Below are 14,579 nucleotides of genomic sequence, written 5' to 3' on the forward strand. Positions count from 1 at the left end.
CAAAATAGCGCCACATGTTTTTATTTTTCCATTTTAATTGTAGTTCATTTTAAAATAAAAATTTATAGTGATTTGAATTAATTTTAACTTATTATCAACGTTTTATTTTTGTTTTATTTTTATTTTACATTAATTTTACCTATTCTTTAATTAACAAATTTATAATGACTTAGAGTTTATCTAATAGAGTTTTTTTTTTATAATCGGTCTTATGATAAAATTTTATAAGGTGGGAACAAGTCCCACAGTGACAACATGATCCTTCAATTTTTGGTGGTGGCATGCCTTTAGTCAAAGGATCAGCCAACATCTGCTCAATGCTAATGTGCTCAATGACCAATTTCTTGTCTTTAACATGTTTCCTTATGCCTAGGTACTTAAAGTCGATATGTTTACTTCAACTTCCACTTTTTTCGTTCTTAGCCATAAAGACAGCAGTTGAATTGTCACAATATATGAAATAATCAAAACCCATAATGACTCAGCCTAAAAATCTCGAGCTTCAAACCCAAATTAAATTAAATCAAAACCATAATTTATTATGTACAATTGCACAAAATTAACATAATTTAAGTGTGTCATAGTGCGCGTTAAATTAAAGTTTACGTTTGACATTATAGATAATATTCACGTGTAAAATTTTGAGATTTATTCCCTTAATTAATGTAATATGTCAAATAGAATACTTGAACAATCCTCCATGTTGGCAAAGTTTATGTTAAGTAGTAGAAGCGAACTAAATAATGAGAATAAATCTAAAGTATGGCATACATATAATTTATTCACAATGTGACTTAAACTTTGTCCTTCAAGATTTCACGGTCTCAATTTATGTCTTAAATTTTAAGATCATTTTAGGTTTGTTAAAAAATTAAAAGTTTAGAAAGTTAGAATTGTTGCTTGAGGCGTGAATATCCCTATTCTTTAGGATATTTGTGGATTTACCATCTCTCAGGATTTCTTTTGTATCATGCACAATGAAAAAATTGAAAAAAAAATTTCCCATTTGAATGGAATTGAGCTATTAGGCTCAAGCCTCGTGTGCGCATATATATTCTCTTATTTTGAGTCTTACAAGTTTATAGTAAACCAAATCTATATAAACATCATTTAATAGGTCAATCTAAAATATGTTTAATATGTGTAATTCTTTAAAATAGATGAAAACTTCAAATATGGTTTAGGTCATTTTCAGATTTGTCTTATTTTAGGTTCAAATTATTCGAATTTGAGGCTACGTTTTTCATGTCTAATCATTATTGATCCGAATCATTTTAGATTTTGATCATTTTAAGTTCCAATTATTTTGTGATCAAATCATTTCAAGTTTTGATAAATTTGGGTCGATTCGAATTTGACTTAATTACGTAGTTAACTTTTTTTATACTGAACTGAGCTGAATGAAAGTTAGATTGGAATTTATTTAGTGTGCCTTTGTGTTTAAGTCGAAATTTAAACATCTCCCTTCAAAATAAACAATTTAAGACAATTTTATTTTAAAGACAATAATACAACATAGTTGATTTGGGAGATAAACATGTTAATTTTTTAATCCCAACCAAAATTGTACATAATTCTTTTATGCCATATTAAATACATGCAACGTCTTATAAAATTGTAAATAAATTATGCCTAGCGACAACGTTATTCAACTCTAATTTCATGGTTAATACCTATTTCTATTTTTCTTCTACTGTCTTCAGCTTTAAATATAAAGGGATTGAAATTTTAAGAATTGAGATTTCTTTTCTCTGTATTAGTGGACGTTTGATTTTTGTTTGATTGTTTTTTTACTGGAATTGGCACATATCTTTTCAGATTTATCAATATTTTTTAAATTTATTTAAGATATGTATATCAATATATTACAAATATAAAATAAATGAAACTAAATACATTTCAAATATAAAATATTTATTAATAAACTGAACAAATAAAATTTATCATTCTAATAAATCCAAAATTATTAATAACAATCCATCATTTAATATGAAATTTTATGGATTTAGCTCATTTACTTAATAAAAGAAGCTGAAAGGTGGACGAATATATTTTTTCTTTGATAATCGGGTGAACGGTTTTTTCTTAATTATATTTTGAATGTGAAAGTGTATTCCATTTTTTAAAAAACTTTACATTCTGATGTAACATTTTTAATTAGCCACGTTTCAATTAAGTTTTTGGCATAATAGTAAATAATTAAAAGTTTAATATTTTTAATGTTATTCATCCACAGGACTGTGCATTATGTTCTGGCAAGTGTGACAGGAATTGATCGGAATGAGTTGGTGCAATTTGTACGGACCGAAATTTTCACCAGTGTAGAAAAAGTGTGTTGGGTGTTTTGCAATGTTATTGAAACCAAACTAAACAGACCAAGAACCGATGAACCCGAGGACTAGAGTAAACTGCAGTTAAACTGCAAATCATCAGCCGATTAAGTCGTATTTTAACATTTTCTAAACTGGAAAGAAGAAAATTTCACTTCAAGGCCCTTGAGCTTTTGTCACACTTCTTCTCTGCACTCAATGAAATAAAACACAACATAAAAATATAAGCACCATTTCTTTTATTACTTTTTCTACTAAAATAAGTGTTTTTTTCCTCTTAAAAAACCTAAGATGGGGAGAGGATTTTAAAATTCAAAACCTTCGAAATAGATGAGTTTGAGGTTGTTAATATTATTTTATATTGTTGAATAGTAAATTAATTGTATTGGTGGTTTAACCTATTGGATCGAGAATTAATGATTTGATTGATTTGAGTTTGGGCTGCTCACAATCTTGACTGCATTTATCATTTAATTCTTTTTTTAATTAGCCAAACTCATGTTAACAATGGTATAACAGTAATTAATGACTTCATGGACAGAACATCAATATATAAATACACAAACAAATATAATGGGAATTGGAGAACTCCCATTTATACAAACAAATATAAGTGGGCAAATTCAATACTCATAATAAATACACAAAGATGACTAAAACCATTATTAAACCAGATCCAGTATGCAGCATACAAGAAAAAGGGGTATTTCAAGGAGTAGAACGAGAAGGTGGTGGAGAAAAGGAAGGAATAGAGGGACTGCAGTTGGGATTGAGGAATGCTTGGCAGAGGCGGCAGTCCTCTTGGCAATGTGGTAGGAAGTGGAGGAAGCGCCCCAGGGTTTGGGAGATTAGGATAGATGGCAATGGCGGAAAAGAGAAAGGAATAGGGGAATTGCAGTTGGGATTGTGGGGACTGAGGGAATGCTTGGCAGAGGGGGCAGTCCTGTTGGGAATGTGGTAGGAAGTGGAGGAAGCGCCCCAGGCCATGAGAATGATGGTCGGGATGGCGTTGGGAGATTAGGGAAAGATGGTAAACTTTGCGTTCGAGGCTGCTGCAGAAGGTGACGAGCTGCTACCCCAACATCAATGCTTGCAAATGACAAAGCAATCAAGAATGCTAAAGCAAAGCAATTGAAAGAGGCCATTTTGTTCAAAGATTTCGAAACAAATGAAGCAGATGAAACGAAGTTCTTTATCTGAATAGTTGTGAGTGAGGAAAACAAAGCATGGTATTGAGGTTTATATAGGCATTGGAGTAGTGAATAGAAATCCCCTGCCCCTAAACAATGCCCCATGCATGCCCCCAAACCAAAATAGCGCCACATGTTTTTTATTTTTTCCATTTTAATTGTAGTTCATTTTTAAAATAAAAAATTTATAGTGATTTGAATTAATTTTTAACTTATTATCAACGTTTTTATTTTTGTTTTATTTTTATTTTACATTAATTTTACCTATTCTTTAATTAACAAATTTATAATGACTTAGAGTTTATCTAATAGAGTTTTTTTTTTATAATCGGTCTTATGATAAAATTTTATAAGGTGGGAACAAGTCCCACAGTGACAACATGATCCTTCAATTTTTGGTGGTGGCATGCCTTTAGTCAAAGGATCAGCCAACATCTGCTCAATGCTAATGTGCTCAATGACCAATTTCTTGTCTTTAACATGTTTCCTTATGCCTAGGTACTTAAAGTCGATATGTTTACTTCAACTTCCACTTTTTCGTTCTTAGCCATAAAGACAGCAGTTGAATTGTCACAATATATGAAATAATCAAAACCCATAATGACTCAAATTTAAAAATCTCGAGCTTCAAACCCAAATTAAATTAAATCAAAACCATAATTTATTATGTACAATTGCACAAAATTAACATAATTTAAGTGTGTCATAGTGCGTTAAATTAAAGTTTACGTTTGACATTATAGATAATATTCACGTAAAATTTTGAGATTTATTCCCTTAATTAATGTAATATGTCAAATAGAATACTTGAACAATCCTCCATGTTGGCAAAGTTTATGTTAAGTAGTAGAAGCGAACTAAATAATGAGAATAAATCTAAAGTATGGCATACATATAATTTATTCACAATGTGACTTAAACTTTGTCCTTCAAGATTTCACGGTCTCAATTTATGTCTTAAATTTTTAAGATCATTTTAGGTTTGTTAAACTGCAGTTAAACTGCAAATCATCAGCCGATTAAGTCGTATTTTAACATTTTCTAAACTGGAAAAAAGAAAATTTCACTTCAAGGCCCTTGAGCTTTTGTCACACTTCTTCTCTGCACTCAATGAAATAAAACACAACATAAAAATATAAGCACCATTTCTTTTATTACTTTTTCTACTAAAATAAGTGTTTTTTTCCTCGTAAAAAACCTAAGATGGGGAGAGGATTTTAAAATTCAAAACCTTCGAAATAGATGAGTTTGAGGTTGTTAATATTATTTTATATTGTTGAATAGTAAATTAATTGTATTGGTGGTTTAACCTATTGGATCGAGAATTAATGATTTGATTGATTTGAGTTTGGGCTGCTCACTATCTTGACTGCATTTATCATTTAATTCTTTTTTTAATTAGCCAAACTCATGTTAACAATGGTATAACAGTAATTAATGACTTCATGGACTGAACATCAATATATAAATACACAAACGTAGTGGCCCAATATTGCCCGGCCCGATAATAAAAAATGATAAAATAAATAAAGGTCCAATGTCCAGCTTTTACAAACCCAAAATCAATACTGCCCAATTAGCCTAAACCCAATTAGGTTTAACCCAAACTCTAGCCTAGCCCAAAACCCAACTTAGCCCAAGACTCTCCCCAAACCCCGAAAACCCTAGCAGCAACGGGAGCCTCCTTCCAACGCGCAACCATCAGGTGGCCTTCTCCACGCACACGCTGCCACGTACATCTCCTTACGGCCACCTCCGTACCTCCAGGCTGGCCGAATACCTGCAAAAAAAAATGCACGGAAACAGCAGCAAATAGAAAAACAACAGCATAGGGGTGAATTTTTAATTATTTTTTCATTTTATTTTCTGTAAATCGGGCTATAAGAAAGCGATTCGAATACTGTAACAGATTTACGCATTCAATATACAAAGAAATTGAGAATACAAAAGAATCAAAAAAGCAGAGAAAGGTGATTTTCTGGGTTTTTTAATCCTTTCTATCTTGTTGGTTACTTGATTCTTTTTTTTTACTTTTTTAAATTGTACGTTCATCAATCGTTGTTTAAAAAAGAAATAGGAAAAAGAAAGGGAGGGAAACGTACCTGGTAGCGCGATCCTGGCTCTCTCCGGCGTCATCGGAGCAGGGGCTGGGATCAATGACTGCTCGAGTACCTTCAATACCCAGAGCGGCGCTGAGTTTTTTTTTTTAGTTTAGGTTTTTCTTTTAATTTAATGATAGGTTTTTAGGGTTTATTTAGTTTTAAGCGAAGGAATTAAAACGTCGACGTTAAAAGTCGATGCAATGACTTTGAAACGGCATCGTTTTAGGGACCAGATCCGAACGGTGACCCGATCCAGGAAGGATCCGTGCATTATGGATCATTTGGTCTATTTGTTCAATAGATCCCTCTATGTTTAATGGAATTGCGATTTGATTTCTTTTAATTTTTTGTAATTCGTACTGCATATTTTGTTCTATTTTCATTTAGATCCAGATTGAAACGGTATCGTTTACTGCGTTTGACTTTGATTATTCTAAGCTTTTGGGTTTAATTGCCGATTCAGTCCTCCAATTTTGAAATAAATTTTAATTTAACATGAGTTTAGCCTTTTTAAAAAAAAAAGAAATCAATATCATTTTTTAATTATAATTAATCCTATTTTGGTACATTATAAAATCTAACATTATTTGTAATATTTGATTTTGATGTTTTTAAATCTACATTTATTATAACCTAAGATATAATAGATCATTGTTTTAGTTTATATCCTATACTTTAAATTTATTATATAATAATATTTTGTATCTACCATATTTATTTAATTTTGTCTTTTCCTTTTGGTTCCATTTTAAGTCCCGATTTTAAATTTATTAATATTTTCATTATAATTGTTGTTATTACGCTTCTAAATTGTTTTATTATATTTCATTTTGTCTTCAAAAGTGTTTTTAAAACAAATTAATTCTTAATTTTAATTCATTTTCTAACATTATTTTGGTATTTAGTATGATATTATTTTCAAATTTATTATTAGTACATTTTTTAAAATAATACATTATTTTTAAATTATTATCAATATGTTTTAATTTTATCAATATTATTTTAAAAATATATATGATTTATATGAAATTATTCTAGTATATATGTATATAGATTACATCATTAACTTTAGATTAACCTCTTTTACATAATTTTTTAAAATGTTTTATTCCTTAAACCTTATTTATTTTATTCATTTTATAGGTTGTTAAATTATTAATATGGATGTTTGTATGACATGATTAAGATCAATGTTTATATTTGCCTATTATTTGTTTAATTGCTTCTAGTTTAAGTTTAAGTTGTTATTTATCTTTTATATATCGTTATTCAATCATGTTTCATTTGTAAGAGTTGAATTTTATTAAAGCATCATAATTCCTAAAAAGCTTGGTGTTTAATAGTTCTCAGAGAATTGTACCCTAACTTACTGGGCTTCAATTCTTCTCGATGAATTTATATCATCAAGTATCCATTTTATACAATTTTAAAATAAAATTCTTTAGATTTCAAAATGTGGGATCCTAACTTACTGGATACGACATTTTGTTATCTCGATTTTAAAATAAAGGCAATATTTGATGTTTAAAAATTTCAAGAAATCGAACCCTAACTTACTGGATTCTGATTTCTCGATTGACTTAAATAGTCAAATATCCTTCTTAAAACATGTTTAAATTTTTTTAAAAAGGGACGAACTTAACTTCGAAGATTGAACTGTTTCACTTTAACTCACTGAGTGTGGCGATTTGTTTCTTTGACATGGGTCCGTCCACTTAACCAATTTAATTATTTAAGCTTTCATTTCATGGGATCGTATTTAAAAATCTTTTCAAGTTTTGACACTAAGACATTAAATAACCAATTCGGTACCAATTTTGGGCGTTACGAGGGTGCTAACCCTTCCTCGTGCGTAACCGACTTTCGAACTTATCTTCTCAAAATTCGCAGACCAAAAAAATTGTTTTCAAGGTGATCCGATCTCACCTCAACAAAAATTGGTGGCGACTCCAATTTTCATTTTTTAAAGTCGACTACTAATAAATTTTTGTTTTCAAAAAATGGTTTCGACAGCTTGGTGACTCCACTGGGGACTATAAGAGAGTCAAGTTGAAAAATTTATTGTTTCCTATCTTATCGTCGAAAATTAAAAATTTGATTTGAAAAATTATGATCCTTTCTTTGCATTTGTTTGTATGATTACTGTTTTATACCTTGGCATCATATTGCATAAAGACTGTTTAGTCTTACCCTTTAAGTGGGAGTGAGAAGCTATTCCTTCTTGAGGTTTTCACCTCCGTGCAGGATAGTGAATCACTTTCGCGATACATCCGTACCTATGTCTTCGTGATATTTTCATCTCCGTGCAGCCATAGGGAAATGTATTCCCCCGAACCGAACTCGGTCTGTATGAGCCTATAATGGGTGAAGATCGAGGAATCTGTTGGTTCGGGCACCTCAACTTTAGAACCAAACCCCATATAGTGGACTTAGAAGCTCAACCTAGTTAGAACTATTCCAATCTCTCGTGATTGCCCAGATAGATGATTGTGTTTCTTATACTTGCTTTGAATTTTTATTTTTGTGTTGTACTGACTTGTTTATGTTTTGTTGATATTGTTGCATGTCACTGCATAGTTCAAAGAGTGTCGATTCAAGTTCAGTTACTAAATTAGAAAACCGTCATGGCAAACGAATTTCTGGATAAAGTGGAGGATAACGCCATTGTCTGTATATGGTCAGAGAAGGTGCAATTGGAGAAAGGAGACAATTTATCTAAGGGATATGTGTCAGAGCTTTGGGACTACACTCGTATTAGTGTGACACAAAATAGCCTTCAGGAGTTAAATGAGATTTGGGATCAGTGGAATGATGAAACCAAGTAGATGTTCTACTCTAATTATGGGGACTTGCCGTACTTACTTAAAATCAAGGTGGATGAAAGACTATTTCGCGCTCTCGCTCAAAATTGGAATCTTGCATATAGCTATTTTACTTATGGGAACGTAGATTTGGTGCCCACAGTGGAGGAATATACAGCTGTACTACACTGCCCTAGGCTTCAGGTTGATAAAGCATATTCTAGAGCCACATATGTCCCAGCGTTTTGGAAGAAATTAATGAGTATTACCGGAATGAGCAAACAATGGATCACGGCCAGGATCAAACAGAAGGGCGAGTGTAAATGTATCCCATAGAGGAATTTGCGAGACTTGATCCTAGCACATCCTGACGGAAAAAAGAAGGTTGATGTGTTTGCTTTGAGTATCTACGGGTTAGTGATTTTCCCTAGAGCATTGGGCCATGTTGACGAAGCGGTTTCAGATCTTTTTGATCGGTTGGGTAAAGGGGTCACGTCTGTTCTTGCGATTTTGGCTGAAACGTTTAGATCTTTGAATACGTGTAGGCAAGCTGGTGAAGGTAGATTTATAGGTTGTGCACAATTGTTGATAGCTTGGTTCCATAGTCATTTCTAGAAGGTCGACAAAGTTTCGTATCGGGTTTTCTCTAGGCATTACTCCCTGTTAAAAGAGATAGTGGCTACGCCAAGAAAGGACGATATTTCAGAAGAAAATTGGATAGCAATTCTGCAAAATCTTCAAGAGGATGATGTGGAGTGGAGAGCTCCTTGGTTGATTCCTGATGGAATTCTCTACCGTTGTGGAAGCTTTGACTAGGTTCCGTTGCTTGGGATTTGGGGAGCCGTTGGGTATGCACCTTTGCTGGTCCTAAGGCAATACAATTCAAGACAGTTTGTGCCGGCAACGTATGGTTTAGCTCAATATGAGTTCTCGTACCGAGGAGACAATTACAAGAAAAAGGTGAAAGAAATTTCTCAGGCTTGGAATGAGGTTCACAGGATGAAAAGGCTAGCTGTGGGTTTGATGACAACTCCAGAGTACGATGAGTGGCGACGTAAAAGAATTAATGATAACATTCTGGAGTTAAACTTGGAGGGTGTTCGACCAATGGAAGAGTACCTACAAGTGATCCCATCAGAGTTGGAGATTTTAAAACAAGATTTTGAAAAGAGGAATTTAGAACTTGAAAAGAAAATAGAGCGGTTGGAAGAAGAGAAGATTCATTTGAGGCTAGACATTAACGTCTAAAAGTTAGAAGCTGAAAAATTAAAGAAGGGGAAGAATAAAGTAGAGGAGGATCTGGATAGCTTAAAGACGGACTACAAAAGGCTACGAGTATCAATGAGAACTGCTGGGTTGGGAAAGACTTCAGAGCAGTGGCGACAGGAGATCCAAGAAGAAAGAAACATAGTCGATCGGTGGGAAAGAAAGTCCTAGGAGGCTCAAGTTCAGAAAGAGACCTTAGAACGACAGGTGTTAGAAACTCAAAACTATCAAGCGGACTTAAAAGCTAGAATAGCGGAACTCAAGAGATCACTTGCTGCGTATAGAAGTCGTAATTCTGTAGTGGAATTAAAGACAAGTCTATGCAAGATTGAAGAAATGAAAAATAGGATAGAAGAATTGGAGTACACATTACAAGGCTGTAGACAACGGATCGAATCCTTGGAAGGAAATGAAGAGCGTTGGAGGGAGCAACTTTATCATTCGCAAAATCAAATTCAGAACAGAGGTTACATTATGGGCAGGGCTATTGCTCAGATTTGGGAGGTAGCTGATCATTTGCAAACAATGGCAATTCAGGCTGACGTGTTAAGCGTAAAGTATGAACTGGAATCAGATCGAGGGCAGGAGTTAGCTTCGCTATTGAAGGAAGCTTCGCTATTGAAGGAAGTTAAAGCTTTGAGTATTAGGGCAAAGCCATACTTGTAATTCATTTTATGTAAAGAATTTTGTTTATCAATAAAGTTTTCTAAAGGAAATTGGATCAGAATCGACGCTCTTTTTGCATTCATTTCATGCATTTGCATTACATGACATCATATGCATTCAAGACTATTAAGAAGAGGTTTTAATTGGTTAAAATTGTGCTTCAGTTAATTTGGAAACCAGCAAAAATTCATCAACCAAGCACCACTACGGTACCCGTGCGAAATCAAAAATTATGGATCAAAGATTGGAAAAGCTTGAGCGCTTTCAAAAGGAAATGCAAGATCAAATGAAAGAACAAATGGAAAAGATTCAACATGACATGATACAAAAGATGCAGGAGTCTCAAAATGACATGATGACTAAGTTGACGCAATTAATAACCAGAGGAGTAGATAAAGGGAAAGGTCCTGTGATTTGTAATGAAGAAGGAAACAATGATGAACCACTTCTTCCTCCAGGTTTTACGCCTCCGCACGCGCAAGTTCAGACTGAACCGCATCCGCGGAGACCTTCTGTTTCGAGTAGGCCTCAGCATTTTCAAGGGGATGTTTCAATACCGAAGAACTTTCAGGTCGGATCTGGCTCTAATCCTGGTGATAATTTGAATAATATTGCTGTCCCGTATTTCGATGAAGTAGCTGAGAAGGATAAGGTGAAAGAAGAGTTTCCAAAGCAGTTTGAGGAGAAATAGAAATGGATTGAAGAGAAATTTAGAGTGATGGAAAGCATTGAAAGCTATCGTGGAATAGATGAAAAAGATCTGAGTCTGGTTCCGAATTTGGTACTTTCTTACAAGTTTAAGATGTCAGAATTTGAGAAATACAGTAGGACCAGTTGCCCTGAGGCCCATATCACCATGTTCTGTAGGAGAATGACGGGGTATATTAATAATTACCAATTATTAATACATTGATTTCAGAATAGTCTTATAGGGGCGGCGTCAAAATGGTACAATCAGCTGAGTCGAACCAAAATCGCTACTTGGAGGGATTTGGCATAGGCTTTCATGAGACAGTACAATCATGTATCAGAAATGACACCTAACCGAATAACTTTGCAGAATTTAGAGAAAAAATCAAACGAAAGCTTCAGACAGTATGCGCAGCGATGGAGGGAAATTGCAATTCAGGTTCAGCCACCACTTGTGGAAAAGAGAATGACAATGCTTTTTATCAATACATTGAAAGCCCCGTTCATTACTCACATGTTGGGAAGTGCTTCAAAGAACTTCTCGGATATAATCATGAACGGTGAAATGATTGAGAATGCTATTAAGAGTGGAAGAATAGATGGAGGGGATAATAATAGAAGGACAGCCCCAAAGAAAAGAGAAAATGAAGTGAGCAATGTGAGCTGATACGGTAGGTCAATTACGGTGAATCAACCAGGAAAGGTGGTTACTAATCAATAAAGCTCATCAAGACAAGAAGTAGGAGGGAGGCAAAACACTAAAAAACCCCAGTTTACGCCAATTCCGATGTCATACAAGGAGTTATATCAGAATTTATTTAATGCATATGTTGTTTCCCCTCATTACTTGACCCCTTTACAACCCCCTTATCCCAAATGGTACGATATAAATGCACAATGTGACTATCATGCGGGAATCTCGGGGCATTCAATAGAGAATTGCACGGCTTTCAAGAAGGTAGTGGAAAAACTCATCAGGATGGGTGTTGTCAAATTTGATGACTCACTTAACGCAAAAAATCTGTTACCTAATCATGCTGATAAGGGAGTAAATATGATGGGCGAAAGTATGGGAGAAAAATTCAAGAATGACATCGGTGAAGTAAAAACTCCATTGAAACAGGTCTGGAAAGAGATGGTGAAAAGAGGGCTAGGCATTTCAGATTTTGGGGAAGAGGATGAGGCTGAAAAATATTGTGAATTCCACCGTGAAGTAGGACATGAGATTCAAGAATGTGAAGAATTTAAAGCTCTGGTCCAAAGCATGATGGATAACAAGGAAATAAAGTTCTATGAGGAAACAGAGGAAGAAAGAAGCATATGCGCGTCGGAATCAACAACGAAGATTTCAAAAATAAATCATCCTGTGGTCATTATTTCGCACCCTAAGAACAGTGAGGCTAGGGTCCAGGTAACGCCAAAAATTGTAATACATAAGCTGTCAAATTTCTCATATAAAGATAGTAAAATGGTTCCGTGGAAGTACGGATGCAATGTGACAATCTCAACGTTTTTATTTATTTTATTTTTATTTTACATTAATTTTACCTATGCTTTAATTAAAAAAATTATAATGACTTAGAGTTTATTTAATAGAGTTTTTTTTTATAATCGGTCTTATAATAAGATTTTATAAGGTGGGACCAAGTCCCACAGTGACAACATGATCCTTCAATTTTTTGTGGTGGCATGCCTTTAGTCAAAGGATCAGCTAACATCTGCTCAATGCTAATGTGCTCAATGACCAATTTCTTTTCTTTAACATGTTCCCTTATGCCTAGGTACTTAAAGTCAATATGTTTACTTCGACTTCCACTTCTTTCGTTCTTAGCCATAAAGACAGCAGTTGAATTGTCACAATATATGAAATAATCAAAACCCATAATGACTCAGCCCAAAAATCTCGAACTTCAAACCCAAATTAAATTAAATCAAAACCATAATTTATTATGTACAATTGCACAAAATTAACATAATTTAAGTGTGTCATAGTGCACATTAAATTAAAGTTTACGTTTGACATTATAGATAATATTCACGTGTAAAATTTTGAGATTTATTCCCTTAATTAATGTAATATGTTAAATAGAATACTTGAACAATCCTCCATGTTGGCAAAGTTTATGTACAGTAGTAGAAGCGAACTAAATAATTAGAATAAATCTAAGGTATGGCTTACATATATTTTATTCACAATGTGACTTAAACTTTGTCCTTCAAGATTTCACGGTCTCAATTTATGTCTTAAAATTTTAAGATCATTTTAGGTTTGTTAAAAAATTAAAAGTTTAGAAAGTTAGAATTGTTGCTTGAGGCGTGAATATCCCTATTCTTTAGGATATTTGCGGATTTACCATCTCTCAGGATTTCGTTTGTATCATGCACAATGAAAAAATTGAAAAAAAAAATTCCCATTTGAATGGAATTGAGCTATTAGGCTCAAGCCTCGTGTGCGCATATATATTCTCTTATTTTGAGTCTTACAAGTTTATAGTAAACCAAATCTATATAAACATCATTTCATTAGGTCAATCTAAAATATGTTTAATATGTGTAATTCTTTAAAATAGATGAAAACTTCAAATATGGTTTAGGTCATTTTAGATTTCTCTTATTTTAGGTTCAAATCATTCAATTTGAGGCTAATTTTTCATGTGTAATCATTATTGATCCGAATCATTTTAGATTTTGATCATTTTAAGTTCCAATTATTTTGTGATCAAATCATTTCAAGTTTAGATAAATTTGGGTCGATTTGAATTTGACTTAATTACGTAGTTAACTTTTTTTTATAATAAATTGAGCTGAATGAAAGTTAGATTGGAATTTATTTAGTGTGCCTTTGTGTTTAAGTCAAAATTTAAACATCTCCTTGAAATAAACATGTTAAGACAATTTTATTTTAAAGACAATAATACAACATAGTTGATTTGGGAGATAAACATGTTAATTTTTAATCCCAACCAAAATTGTACATAATTCTTTTATGTCATATTAAATACATGTAACGTCTTATAAAATTGTCAATAAATTATGCCTAGCGACAACGTTATTCAACTCTTTTCATTGTTAATACCTATTTCTATTTTTCTTCTAATGTCTTCAGCTTTAAATATAAAGGGATTGAAATTTTAAGAATTGAGATTTCTTTTCTCTGTATTAGTGGACGTTTGATTTTTGTTTGATTGTTTTTTTACTGGAATTGACACATATATTTTCAGATTTATCAATATTTTTTAAATTTATTTAAGATATGTATATAAATATATTACAAACGTAATGGCCTAATATTGCCCGGCCCGATAATAAAAAATGATAAAATAAATAAAGGTCCAATGTCCAGCTTTTACAAACCCAAAATCAATACGGCCCAATTAGCCTAAACCCGATTAGCTTTAACCCAAACTCTAGCCTAGCCCAAAACCCAACTTAGCCCAAGACTCTCCCGAAACCCCGAAAACCCTAGCAGCAACAGGAGCCTCCTTCCAGAGCCGCAACCATCAGCTGGCCTTCTCCACGCACACGCTGCCACGC

The sequence above is a fragment of the Gossypium raimondii genome, chromosome 13 (assembly GCF_025698545.1).
Source record: "Gossypium raimondii isolate GPD5lz chromosome 13, ASM2569854v1, whole genome shotgun sequence".
Classification (NCBI taxonomy): domain Eukaryota; kingdom Viridiplantae; phylum Streptophyta; class Magnoliopsida; order Malvales; family Malvaceae; genus Gossypium; species Gossypium raimondii.